The sequence below is a fragment of the Centrocercus urophasianus genome, unplaced genomic scaffold, assembly GCF_019232065.1.
Source record: "Centrocercus urophasianus isolate 14NV4802_14NV808 unplaced genomic scaffold, USGS_Curo_1.0 seq_37, whole genome shotgun sequence".
Classification (NCBI taxonomy): domain Eukaryota; kingdom Metazoa; phylum Chordata; class Aves; order Galliformes; family Phasianidae; genus Centrocercus; species Centrocercus urophasianus.
In genome coordinates this window covers 5136929-5150694 of record NW_024884944.1, presented here as the reverse complement: position 1 = coordinate 5150694, position 13766 = coordinate 5136929, and the positions used below count along the sequence as shown (strand labels likewise).

Sequence of the window (13766 nt, the reverse complement as noted above, 5' to 3'; positions counted from 1 at the left end):
ATGTAACCCTGCAGCCATTTTCCCAGCACACAACAGCAGTGCGATGAGCTGCAGGGATGTGCAGGACTGCACTGAGTCTGGGGTGTCTGCAGACCCACAGTGATATTCCCAAGTGTCCTGTAAGGGACTGAGTGCTTTGCTCAGAGCAGCCAGGCCTGCAGTTGCAAATATTTTCGAGGCTGGATGCTTGCTCTTAGAAAAGATATTTGTCATGGTTTTGTGTTTTTTGGTTTTCAGTATTCCACATCATAACATCATGTAGTGCATTGGGAGTCAAAGTGTTAACGCTCCAATTACGGGTACAATATTAAGGCAGTAGAATTTTCTACCAGGCTAAAAGTAGCATTCTTTTTGTGGCATCACCATCGTGCCACAAAAGGAACGAAGCACGGATACGTAACTGCGGTGAAAGATCGTTGTAGTGCGAGGAAGCGAACGGCTGGAGATCGAAATGAAGTTTGGAGAGGACCGGCCAGCTGCCCCGCGTCGAGGCGTCGAGGATTCGAACCCGCGACCTTCTGCCCTCCACCGCAGTGTGCCCCACGCGGGGGCGCCCTCCCCGCCGCGCCGCGCGGGGCTCCCAGGCCACGCCCCTCGGCCAATCCCGCGCCTCGGCGGCCGGTGACGTACGGGGGCGTCACGGCGGCGCTGACGTCACTCGGCCCGCCCCGCCGGGTCGCCATGGCAGCCGCCCGCCCCCCGCCCCCCCGCGGATGAGCTCACGCGGTGCCGCAGCCCCGAGGGGGGGGGGTTTGCTCCTCGCTACAAGATGGCGGCGGCGGCTGCAGCGGCGGCGGCGAGCGGTGCGGGGGGGCCCCCTCCGGCCCCGCGGCTGCCCCCGGCCCCGCCGCCCCCCAGACCCCCGGGACCCGCTCGCATCGGCTACTACGAGATCGAGCGCACCATCGGCAAGGGCAACTTCGCCGTCGTGAAGCTGGCCACGCACCTGGTGACCCGGGCCAAGGTGAGGAGCCCGGCCCGGCCGCGTTTCGTGCCGCACGCCTCCTCCCGTCGGCTCTGCCCCGGTCGGGTACCGCCGGTGGAGCCGGAGCCGCGCCGGGCCGAGCCGGGCCGTGCGGGGAGAGAGCCGGGCCGGGCCGTGGGCCGCAGCCGGGCGGTGCTGTCAGACGGCAGCGCTGCCGATGGAGCCCGGCGGGGGATAAGAACTGCGGTGCGGTGCGGGCGGCTCGAAGCGCAGCCCGGAGAGCTCGGTCGCGATGCTGTCCTGCTTCTGCGTTAGCGGCTTGGGGTCGTGAGGAGGGCTGTAGCTGTCATGCTTGAGTCGCCGTCTGAATTTTGGGAGTTGCGTTCTGATTTATGGAGCCGTTTCAACGTGGGGTTGCTTTGTTGATGATTTATCTGTCTTTTTCCCAGGTAACTGCGTGAAACTCATTGCAGGGGCTGTTTAGAAATCAGTTGCTAAACATCTACTGGAGCTTTCTGTTCAGAACTGGGATACGTTTGCGTGTGTTGCATAAACTGATGTCAGTTTCAAATGTTACATGCTACAATTTAACCCGCAGTTCAGCTACTGTTGCCCTTGCACAGGGCTCAGTCACTTTTTTCCCATGGTGATGCTGAGTTTCCCTACTAGAAGCAGTGGTAGCAGCTTGGATGCTTCGAACGCAGAAGGCTTCTCCTCTTAAGCAGAGATCAATCCTTTGGCTGCAAGGAATGTTGATGTATTCAGCCCTTCTTGTTGAAGTCGAGGCTTCTCTTGGGTGATGTTAACTCAGAGTTTGCACAGTACTGAAGCAGAGGCAATCTTGCATTCGGGTTGCTTTCTTTTTTTTTTTTTCTTTTTTCTGAAGAATGGCAAAACGTCCACAACCTTAGGAAGCTGCGTTCAGAACAGACAGGACTGACGTTAACTCTCGTGCTTTATTTATGAATGATTGAACAAGATGGAATGGCCAGCCGTGAAGAAGCTCTGCTAAACAGCAGCTTACTGGTGCCTGCAGCTCTGAAGCTAGGGAAGGTGGTTTGTTTGCTTTAGGAAGCAGCACAGCTGTTCTCAGGGTGGGATGTAGGTGCAGTTGCTGCTGTCACCTGTGAGTGAGCCTGCTGGAGTGGGAGCTGCTCCTGAGGCGGTGCTTTGTGTGCCTTGAAATTCCCCTCAGCTGAGTGGAGGAGATGAAGTCCCTCTGAAGGCAGTCATGGTGAGGGAAATACCTGTGTTGAGAACAGCTGGGATCTGTTGGCTGTGTGAGTGGCAGGGCTGGGAAGGCTGAGGTGGAACAGCTAGGAGCTGAAACTTGACCTGGAAGCTTTCTTAACTCTGAGGTCAGGTTTCCTTTAAAATCCCACCCTGCCAAGCAAATGGGCTCTTTTTGCCTGCAAATCCCCAGTGCTGTTATTTCAGTAGTTCTCCTTCTCTGCAGGCGCTGTCATTGCCGACTCCAGGAGAGGAGTGAGGAAGGAGGGGAGAGTTATTTGCTTCAAGCTCTGGGATTCTTGAGGTTAGAAGGGAGGTACTGATGTAAAATACCCTGAAAAGGGCGAATCTGTATGGGAAGTATTTTTTGAAGTGGCAGTGGGAATAGAAAACGGCCACTAAGAGGTTGGTTTCATCCCAGTAACACTTGGAACGGATTGGCTTAATGGAAGTGACTTAGAAGAAAGTAAAGGCTTGGTAAAATGGTTCCATTTGTGATCTGAAAGAATCCTTTGAACATGCTACACAAATGTAGTACAATTGGTGAGTGTGCTGGCAAACCCTTCCAGAGATGGTTTCTTCCAGTAGTAGTTGCGTAGAAGAATCAAGCAGCGTTCAAATATAGCCATCGAATCCCTGCACAAACTTGACCCCATGTCACGTTCTCTTAGAGAAAAGCTGGTTTGCTCATCATGGCTACTCCTTGGGAACCATGCTCTTCTGTTTCAAGAGGAATTCCAGTATGAATATCTGTGCTCACTTGAGAAATAGTGTGCCCTGTCTTTGTACATGACTTTGAAGGTGAAATTAATAACTTGGGAGGCTTGTATTCATTGCTGCTCATGAATTTAAAAGGTAGCCTGCCTATTGATAAGGATTGGGAATCTGTTTTCCTTTCCTATGGATGTTTGCCAGGTCAAGTGGACTTTGATGTGACATCTGAAGATAACAGCTGAGCATTCCTGGCTTGTGTCCCCTTTTACCTAAAAAAGTAAAGCAAAGAAGGATTTCGTGCCCATTCTTATGCGAAAGGACTGGGTCTTGGCTGTTTTGTAGTTGAAGGACTGCGTTTATTTCCTGAAAGGAGCAGAGCTTGTGCTGTGCTCCTGGCTCTGGTGGTCTGGCACATCTTGCTGACACAGAGCATTGCAGTTTACATGTAACTGGATTTCACAAGTTGAATGTGGGTCAGCAGTGTTGGGGACGTTAACGAAAGGGAATGTTAATCATCCTAAAGGGCAGGAGGCCTGTATTCATAATTGTATTTGCTGGAACTAATGAAATAGAAAGGAACAGTTGACAATTTGTGTTAACCAAGCCAGCAATTTATGTTCAGTCCCCAGTTATGCAGAGTTAGATTCTGGACTCTGTAGGAGCCCAGTTCTGATAGCTGGGAAGGAACTAGGACTGGTTTCTCTGACTGGGATTAGTTGGGCACCTGCAGGATATCTTGCTGCATCTCTTCTTCAGGGCATTGTGCGTGGCTGGAATGCAATGGACATCAGAGCTCACAACCCTGAAAGAATGTGGCAACTTCCCAAGCCCTGTGACCTTCTCGCTGTCCAGCCTTACCTTCTTGCAAGCTCACGGTCTGCTTATTTTTTTACTTCCTCTGACCTGGGTTGTTGTTTTTTTTCCTCTTTTTAAGAAGCTGAGGCTTTCTTGGAGGTGGGAGACGTCTCTGCTTTAGCCAGGGCAGGATGGTTCCTTCTGAAAGTACTGGCTTCGTGTCTGTGGTTTCAGAAGAATTGAGAGCCAATGGTAAAAATCTGGTGCAGAGTTCTTGGAGGTGGGCACCGTGACACTTAAAAGCAGGCTAAAATCCAGCTGTGATGGTTAGGTTTTGAGGCTCTGGAAGGAGTTTGGCCCTGACTGATGTGCTGTATGTGGGAGCCTTTAGAAGCCGCCTTGGTTTGTCTGGATTTGTTTCCTTGAGATGAGTGCAGAGCTGCTGGCGGGGCAGTCACTGGAAAAGTCTTGGCTGCTGCTTGTTCTCCTGCTCTTCCCTACCTTTGGCATGCAGCACCAAGGCATGTGACTACGGGATAACCACAGATCATCAGTGTTCAGAGCATGATAGTCCAAGCAGTCTGTGTGCCCCTACGCTGTGGTCCTTTCTTGTTGTGTCAGAGGGGAATTATTTCACACTGGTGCTGTTTGTTTCATTATGAGCCACTCGAAGGCCTTGTAAGGTGACCTTTTTCAGTTGTTTTCCTCTGCTTTTTTGGTATTTGTTGGTGCATTGTCTGCCCTGCTTCTTATTTCTCTTGGCCATAAGAAAAGCCAATAGCTGTAATTACTAATTCCTCCGGCATCTATTATAATACTGCTCACATGGCCTTTTGTTCTCATCGTTTGTATGCTGCAAGAGAGTTGTGTTTTAGTTCTCATTTAGTGGAGAGGTTTAGTAAAAGCCTAAGAGCCAGAAATGGTCTTAGGCTGAGCATAGTTGCTGCAGTGGGGATAACGGAGAATATTTATTAAACCCCACAGAGGTATTAACTATATCAACTACAAGCCGAAATAGAGACATTACATGTTTCATTAAAACATTTTTCTTGCTGTAGGAAATAACATATGGTTACCAAGAGATTAATGTGAGAGCATGGTTAAATTTGAGACCAGGATTCTTCTTGATGAGTGTAACAGTGCAGCAGTGCAGACGGATACCAGCTACCAGCAGCACTGCTCCTGCAGGGTGAGCAAACGGCCACAGAACCTGCCCTGCGTTCAGCCTTCTCTGCTGAGGGAGCAGCATGACCAGGAAAGGTAATTAGTACTTTGCTGCTGTGTCAGTGGTAGCTTAATTGGGGGCTGAGGGGGCTTATGTGTCTGGAATCTCTTCAACGCTGCAGCCTCCCACTTTCTGCACTGGAGCTCTTCCTCCCAAACGTTTGTTGTTGTGAAGCTCTGGATCTGCTGCTGAGCTGCAGGAGCAGATGAATGCCCGTGGATGGAGCTTGGTACCCCGGGGCAGGGACAGAAATAGCCCCTGGGAGGGAGAGAACTGCTGCTGAACGGGGGTGGGAAGAGGAACAGCCATGACATAAAAATGGATTGGTGTCTCTTTTCTCAGTAGGTGTCTTGCAAAGGTTTTGTGAATGACGTGGAGGATGAATTAGATGTTCTCATTTGTGTTTGAAGGAGGAATCTTGTTAGAAGAAAATACAGAAATTACAGTGTGCTGCTCTGGACCTGGACTCCTTGGGCATTGGATGTTTTCAAAGATAAGCAGCAACTCAACACCTTCCTCCTCTGCATACTTTCATTGTGTTATATATCAGCCTTGTACAATTGCCATAAAACACACCAGCCCGTGTAGCATGCTCCTTCTTGCTCCTGTTAGAATAATTGTACCAAGATAGTTTCCTGCCCCACCACAAAAGTAAAGCTTTAGGCAGGTGCTCCAAGGCTGACAGGGTAGTAGAGGCTAAAATTGGCAATTGAAATTCCTCCTGGCTGAAGAGAAACGTGTGTGAATTCTTCCATCCCAAGGGGAGCCGTGCTGTCCTCTGTCAGGTGTCAGTCCTGCTGTCTGCGTGGCACTGGTTGTACAACCAAGGGTTAAATAGGATCGAGTGTCCCTTTGGAGCCTGTGCAGGTCTAACTCACTTATTGCAGACAGGGCCTTCCTGCTGATCTTAGTCCAGGGGTTTATTATGCTGCATTAACACTTAAATGAAGAAACCGCTGAAGACTGATTCACTGTTAGTCATTATGCATCTCTTTTCTAGTAACTCTGACCCCGAGTCTCTGCAGTTGAGGCTAAACCTCACCCTCTGTTAAATGGCCATCAAAGGGGGTTCCATAAAAAGAGAATTATGTGGCTTCAGCCAAGTTTCAAAGTAGTCGAATCATACAAACCCACACAAACAAACTCCCACACCCACTGGAACTGACATGCTGTGCCCAAAAATAGCCCAGCATTTGGCTGTGTGTGTGGGGGGAGATGAGCTGAGCTCGGCTTCACCAGTCAGCAGCATTTGGGGGACAGCAGATGTTTGGGCTGCACGCATCTGAACCAAGGTGGGTCTCACTGACAGCCACCAGCTCTCCCGTGAGGTTCTGTGACATCCCAACATCTTAGAATCATGGAATATCCCAAGTAGGAAGGGACCTACATGGATCACTGAGTGCAACTGCTTGAAGTGTTTGGTAGATGTAGACGTGCTGATGACTCTGAAACACTGCTGTTGCTTCTGGTTGTCCCAGCAGCCTTGTGGTCCAGGACTGGGAATGTCAGCAGTTTGACTAGGTGCAGTTCAGGCTCAGGGATGCCATAATGTTGAAGAAGTAGGAAAAAAAAGGCTTCATTCTTGCCCACTGTGAGTTGGTTTGTGGTGACTGGCAGGCCTCCTTGGGTAGTGCCCAGCTGACTGGGAAGCAGGCTGAGCTCTGTGCTTTGGTTATTGATGCAACCTGGTCATCTTGTGCCCAAGGCCAGAGCACAGACTTTCCTCCTGAAAGCTTTGGGTCACTGGAAGTTTGGTATGAAATCAGAGGTATTGATGTGAATGTTGATTTTGTTGGAGTGTATGAAGGTCATAAAATGTTGTGCTGTGCAAAATGACTGCTTTGTGCTGTGAGGTGACTGGCCTTTGTTCTCCTCTTGTGTAACACAGGTGATGTCTTTATTGACTGTCACATGTAATGGGTTTTATCATCGTTCAGTAGCTCCTTGGTGCTTGTTGCTTTGCTGTATGGCTCAGAAATTGGAAGCTCTGCCTTCAGCTTAGAATATCAGATGCGATTCCGTTACGTTAATTGCCTGGTTTGTAAGATCATTCAGAAGAGGTTTCTCTGTAGGGCATCTGTGTGACTGGGGCTGGAGTGGAGCTGCTGCAGTTTGGCAGAGCCAGGCTTGGGGTGGCTGCTGGAGATCTGTTAGGAGGATGCGTGGTTGATGCTGGGAATGAAGGAGAGCACGAGGCTGCATCAGATGAAAGCACGTCAAATAAAAGCTGCATTTTGAAGCTGGGGATATCTGCTGCCTTTAAGCAAAACAATGCTTCTCCTTGCAGAGATTTTTAAAATATGGTGAAAGTAGTTTTGATGAAATGGACTCAGTGAAGTGCTTTCATGGCTGGGAAAGGGCACGTGGAATTCTGCAGAAGGAAACGTGAAGAAACAAACTCACAAGACAAACTGTTGTAAGGTTTTTCCTTTTCTAGACAGCTCCCCCTCAGTTTGTGCTCCCTTTGGTTAACTTTCAGCCACGCTGCTTCTTGTGCACCTTGTTTCCTGCACAGAATGTGTGTACAGCAATACGTGGGGAGTATCTGTAGAGGTGTGTGAGGGACCCACGGGCACTACTGGCAGAGGAGCTGGGCAGCCTGCCTGCACGCAGTGCTGCTGTTCAGCTGTGCTCCTGCCTTCGCTCTGTGCTTGGGCTCTGCATGCAGCTGTGAGTGCTCCCAGGGATCAGGTCAGTCTAGTTCAAGCCCCCTGGCATCATGCTAGCAGCCAAGGGCAGTAGGATGGGAGCTGATCTTCTTCTAATTGTAGCTTTTGACAAGATCTAAGTCTTTTTAATGGACTTAGAGCTCATCAACTTATTCCTTCAATGTAACCATGTGAAGTCTGATCTGATAGCGTGCTGGATTGTGGAGGTGTCCTAATTTGCAGCCAGCTGCTGCCTGTGGGATGGAAGGTGATGTTCACACCAGGCCCTGTGCCTGGTGCTGGCCTGCAGGTCCCCTTGCTGGGCTGTGGCTGCTTCTGAGGGCAGGCAGGGTGCGTGGATCCATGGCAAATGGGTCGTGTTCTTCTGAACAGGAGGGAAGAGATTGAAAAAGTGCCTCTTGCCACCTGTATGCTTAGGCTCTCTCACCTCTGCCATGCCTGTAAGTGGGAAGGGTGGTGTGCTGCTGGCTGACAGCAGGCTGTCAGGTGCCTGGGGGACAGTGGTGCTCTGTGCAGAGCTCCTGTCTATCTCCTGTGTCCCTGGGGCTGCCGACAGCTGGCCTCAGCAGTTTTTTGAGGTTGTCGGACTTCCCCTTGTGCCACAGTTAGTACTATTGGGCAAAAAAAGCATTATATTGTTAAACAAATAGAATCCTTATCCAGTAACCGTGAAGGAATATCATCTTGGTGCACAGAGCGCACTGATGTTCTTGCATCTTGTTTTGACACAGTGAGAGGGTTGTCAGTTGTCTAACAGGCATTTGTTTTCATTACAGTCTCACTGGAAACCAATGAAAATATTCTCATTCATTCTGTATATGGTGATTTTGACATTTGGCTTCCAGTGGGGTGCTTTTCACCTGAGCTGCTTTGGAAAGTGTAAGATGGTTTAAAAAACAAAACAAAACAAAAAACAGACCAAAAACACAACTAAAAACACAGAGTTTTCCTTTGTGTTGGTTAGTTCAGCTGTTTTATAGTATAAGAATCAGGACACAGTGCTGGTGGAAGAGAAGGAAACCTCAGTCACTGTCTGCAGGGTTTGTTGCTGTGTGGGTGCTGGGACAACTTGCACCCCATGGCTGCTGAGTTGCACGGGGAAGCCTATGCTTAGTCAGAACCAGATACAAATACTTTCTCAGCCAAGCTGGTACTTGCATCACACAGTAAAAAGATGAGTGAGGACTGACTGTGGGTATTTTCCCACTCAGGGAGCACATCTGCAGTTTGAGTCGTTGGGTGGATGTGGGCCCTGATCTCTGCTCTGTGTTGTTTGTGCTGCTGGTCCTGGTTTGGTATGGCTGGCAGAACTGGAGCACTGCTTTCACACAGCACTGACAGCTGGGTTTGAGCTGCTACCTCTATGGCAGCTCAGAGGCAGCTGTGATGGTTGAGCTGTTCTGTGAGATTTGGGGCTTCGCCTCCTGTCAGGCAAGGATGGAACACAGTGCCGAATTATAGGAGTGGTTGGAATGTTTTTCCCTTTTGGTTTTTCAGAGACCTGGAAAACCTGAGTTTCTTCCCCATGCCTTGCTCTGAGCAGAGCCACGTTTTGTGTTGTAGATCAAAGCTTAGAAAAAACCTGTGTTGTTTCAGCATTTTCTCCAAAACAACCACGTAAGCTGCAAACCCTGCACTTAGAAATGTGAGTCCCTGAGCAAGTCCTGGGCCAGAGAGCTGCCTTCAGTGGAAGGGGTGGTAAGGTGACAGTGATCTTGGGGATGTGGCACTAGGGAATAGGAGCAAGTTCTGCTGATTTGGTTCCTAGCTCAGCACAGCACCTGGCTGCCTTTTAATGACTGCAGCGGACCGCAATGTTTTCTAAATGCCCAACAGATTGTTTACTTTTCCTTGATAATAGCTTCTAAATAACAGAACGGTTTGAGGCTACTTTGTAGGCCAGGGCACAGCTTAGCTGTTCAATTCTTGGGCTCCTTGGATCTCTGAGCAGCCCACGGCGTTGCACTGACACTGCATCGTTTCTGGGGGCGTGATGTGAGTCTGTTATGTATTTTCATTTTGGGGAAGGTCTGTAGTTCATGCTTGCTGCTGAACGAATTGGTGAAAGTTCTGTCAGAGGCAGAGAAATTGCTGATTCAGTGCCTAAATCTTCGGTGCTTATGTTCTCTGACCAGTATCTGTTAGTGCTGTGCAAGTTCCTTGTGATTGCCCTGCTGTCCATCCACAAATGGTACGAGATAACAGTTTGCTCACAACTGCCAGAGTTTGATTGAAGAGAGGCGAAAAAAAATCAGACATTAAATGGTAGCACATGGCTGGGACAGCTCTGGTGTGGCTGCGTGCTTTGTGCACATTGTGCCACTCAGTGCAGCGTCCCGGTGACCAGGGCAGTTTGTCCCAGCGGGGAAACGCCGCTTCCTGCCGGATTTGCATCACAAACCCCGAGTCAGCACTTCGGGCTTCGGTGCAGTCGGGTGCCCCGGCATGTTGGAGTGAGTCAGAATTCAAATCGTCACCCGCTGAACGTGCTTGTCCAAACAAGAGGTGCTGTGCAGAGCCACCCAGGCAGGCTATGTTAGAGCAGCTTGCGTATCTCCCAGGTAAACAGCCAAAAGGTTTTTGTTTTGCCACATGTAGATCTTGAAACTCGAAAACCTGTTGCATCAGTGCTTGTGATAAGACTGTTTCTTGTTGCCTGAAACAAAGCTTGCTTCCTGTCCTCCTAATTCAGATAATATCAAGTTGGAGGGGAGGGTGATCTGGGCTCCGTGGATGAGTTTTCCTTACTGGATCCCTGAAGAAAGGCTTCTCTTTGCAAAACCCCTGATGGTGTCTGTCTTCTCACCAGCATAAAACTCAGCTGGGCATCAGAGCCATTCTTCAGCATGTAAAATGTTGAGTTTATTAGAGTGGGAAGATCTTGCAATTAAAATAGCAATTAAGACTGCTACTCTTTTGATAGTTTTTTTTTTTTTTTCCTGTTTTGTTTATTTTTGAGATCTTGAACTGCAATTCCAAGCTGCAGCTTGGTTTGGTCCTTTGGTTTCAGTTTGGCTTTGTGCAGAAAAGGGTACGAGTGGCTCTGCAAGAATGGCATGTGTTATTGGAAGGGCTTACTTGGCTTAGCTGCGTCTTCAGCAGAGGGTTTTCAGACTCCTTTACCAACCTGCCATGCTAATTCATGGCTTGAGTAAGAGCAATTTATGATGTGTGGCTTCAGTGAGTCACCTGATATGAGGCAGCTGTCAACCACACTGACTTGAACGCATTCCAAAAACCCTGTGCAAAACATTGGGAAATAAACCTTACCGATGTTATCCAGAGCAAGGGCACCTCCTTAGATAGCATGGCTGGGGCTCAGCCTTGTAAGCAGTGCTGCTGTCACTCGTGAAACCGTTAGAAACCTGTGAGAAAAGCAGTGCTTTGGCTCTGGGCTGCCTCTTGCTGTGGCTGTGCTGCAGCCATGGTTCCTCCCAGAGGTGCCCTCCAGGCTGCAGAGGAGCTGATTGATGACCATTGCTGTGAGAACCCAATTTTCCTTTTTTCAGTTCTGTTGTTCCTGTGTTGCTACGAAGTGTTAAGAAGCCAGTGGTTTTCTGGCTCTGCTGCTGGGTAGAAAGCCTTGTGGGACACTGTTTTGGCTTTGGATCGTATTTGTGTTTGCAATGGGCTCCTCTGTCCTTGGGCTCTGGGTGCCTGTGCCTGGGTATCAGCGTTCTCTTGCCCCTTGTTGGCAGATTGTAAGCCAAATGTCCACACAGTTCAGTGCAGAGGCTCGCTGTTGACAGCAGTGCTTTTGGAGTAGCTGGTGGTTATATGAATTGAGCAATGTCCAGCTTTAGGTTTTCTTCTGTCTCCGATGCAGTATAAACTTTTGGGACCAAGTGTCTCATTTTCTCACCACTTGATAACAATTACTCGATTCTGTTGCTGCTATTTAAAACCTGTGGGCCAAAGGGAAGAGTGGGATGTTTGTGTGCTTTGTGTGTTTACCGACTTACAGATGGTGCAGTGATCTGAGGAGAGGTGGAGGTGGAGGAAGGCGACTCAAGGCAAATGAATGGTGAGCACTTCAGTGGAACACTTACAGCTTGCTCCAGGTGTGACAGTGCTGCTAGGAAGGTCTCCACACAGGTGAACTGGAAAAGGAACTTGGGCCATGTGGGATCAAGGGCAAAAAGTTACCATTTATCAACGAGTTCCCCAGTTCTGTGCTGTGATGTGCCTAGAAATGCTCTGAGGAGCGATGCCAAGTGCAGCGGTTTGGAAGTCAGGCTGACTGACACCTCTGGCAACCAGCTCAAGATCAGCAGGAGCAGATACAAGATACTCGGTTGCTGTTCAAGCTGATAGTGCCAGAGAAATATTTAGCACATAGGTGACACTTTTAATCTTTAAAGTACTTCATAAACATTGGCTAATCCCAGAGCGCAGTTCTTGGTTGGCAACCTGTCTGTCTTCATTGAGGAAAGCGAGGCTGGAGGACTATGTGAAGCAGCAGCACAACTTGGGCTTGATTTTTGTCCAGGGGCATCCCTGGATGCACATCTTTTCCCCTTTCAGCACTGTCCTGTCAGCAGGGGCATGCTGTGGCCTCCTGCAGGGTGCAGGGCAGAGGGGGTGGGAGAGTGGAACAGAGACCATCGTAGAAATAGCACAGGAGCAGTGGAAGCAGCCTAGGAATTGCAAGATCAGCTACAGATTTTCTTCTTTAGAGTTTGAGGACTGTGGTGATGAAGAAAAGCAAACTGTTGAAGACAGCTCAACCCCAGAAAATGCAATTTGAAAGGCAGGAGCCATCTGCATCTGGGTGGCTGCTGCTGGCTGATGGAGCAGTGCAGAGCTCCGTGGGCCCTCGGTGTGAGCATGAATGACCAACAAGATGATAACTTCAGACGTCAGCAGTTTGTTTTTTAGGAGGCAGTTGGCTGCCAGCTTTTGAGTAACTTCTGAGAAGACGCCTGGTGTAAGAGTGCACTTGTTTGCTGGCACGGCCACCAGTCAGCCTTTGAGTCACTCGCTCCGTGATGGATGCCTGCTCGTGCCTACGGAGTCAGACTGCCCACACTTCCCTTCCTCCTCTGCCCTGGAAGGTTTCTGGTTATCCAGGGCAGCAAGCCTAACTGTGAGAGAGACTGCACGAGAGGCAGGCTGAGACTTCATGTTAGTAAGAATTGCAGCCAAAGTTCCTGTAAGCTCTTGCTTGCTCTGTGCAGCTGTGATACAGAAATTCACGTAGGTTGGAATTCTGTCTTTCAGCATGCTGCCGTGCGCACCTGTGATGCACTTGAGATCCACACCTGATAAAAAGCAAATGGGAAGTGTAATTAGAAGTCATTGGAGAAATGCTCTGAAACCACTGAAGTAGTTTTAGAAAATGTGTCCTTTGTTTCATGGCTGTGGAGAAGATTTTCTCGGAGTCCTCGCTGCAGGCAGTGCAGGGGATGGGTGGCAGTGCCTGCTGTCAGTGTCACCTGCACCGCTGCTGCATTGGCTTCAGCTTTTCAAATTGCCAACCAGCAAGATGTAGTAGCTGAGTGGAAGCATTACTGCTTTGATTAATTTTATTTAGGAGACACTGATTGTCCTCCTTCCCTATCCTTACACCATTGTTTCACTTTCAATCTCCTTTTGAAGGACTCAGGTTTGCTGTGATGTGATGTGTGAATGTCCAACCTGCTTCTGTTTCAACATACTTGAGTAGCCAGGGTCGCGTTTTACAAAGACTTGATGCTGAGCACTTGTAAGTGGAAACAGCTTGAACTTCAAAATATGCTTTCTGTGGATTCAGTGTAAGGGTTTGACTCTTGTCTTAGGAACAGGTATAAGGAAAACTCTGGGACTGTGTTGTCAAGGATAGTTATTTTTAAGGTCTTGAGGTGGGTCTTAACTTTTTTCCTGTAAATGAAACTTTATGAGCCCTTTGCCGAAGCTGATGACCTCCAGTAATAGGAAATAGGTGTCAGTGTGTGATTTGCTGGTGGTCCTTGTAAGGTGGCCCTGCTACACTCCACGTGGGGCTGTGTAGTAGCTAGAGGGAAAGCGATTCAACAGGGTGCCTTGGAAGGCACTTACTGCAGTGATAAATATTTCATTCAGGCAGTGGCCCATACCAATATTTGTCTAAGCTGATGAGCCTTGTCCTTCTCTTTTCCAGATTGCCTCAGATTATCCTGGGAACTTACTGCTGCATGGCCAGAGCTGTGCTTGCACAGCTGCTCTGTGCGAGGAGCCCAGCTGCCAGGGC

At 49.2% G+C, this 13766-nt stretch overlaps 1 protein-coding gene across 3 annotated transcripts in view; it reads left to right on the top strand.

Annotated features, from left to right (window-relative positions):
- The first annotated feature begins 863 nt into the window (after window positions 1-863).
- SIK3 (SIK family kinase 3) overlaps window positions 864-13766 on the top strand; it is a 71106-nt gene continuing 58203 nt past the window's right edge. For 2 of the 3 annotated variants that reach the window (XM_042831866.1, XM_042831864.1), the window contains exon 1: window positions 871-964. The gene's annotated coding sequence lies outside the window, so the exon portion shown is untranslated. Of the gene's footprint in view, window positions 965-13766 lie in introns of all 3 variants that reach the window. The other variant, XM_042831862.1, reaches the window with a different exon arrangement.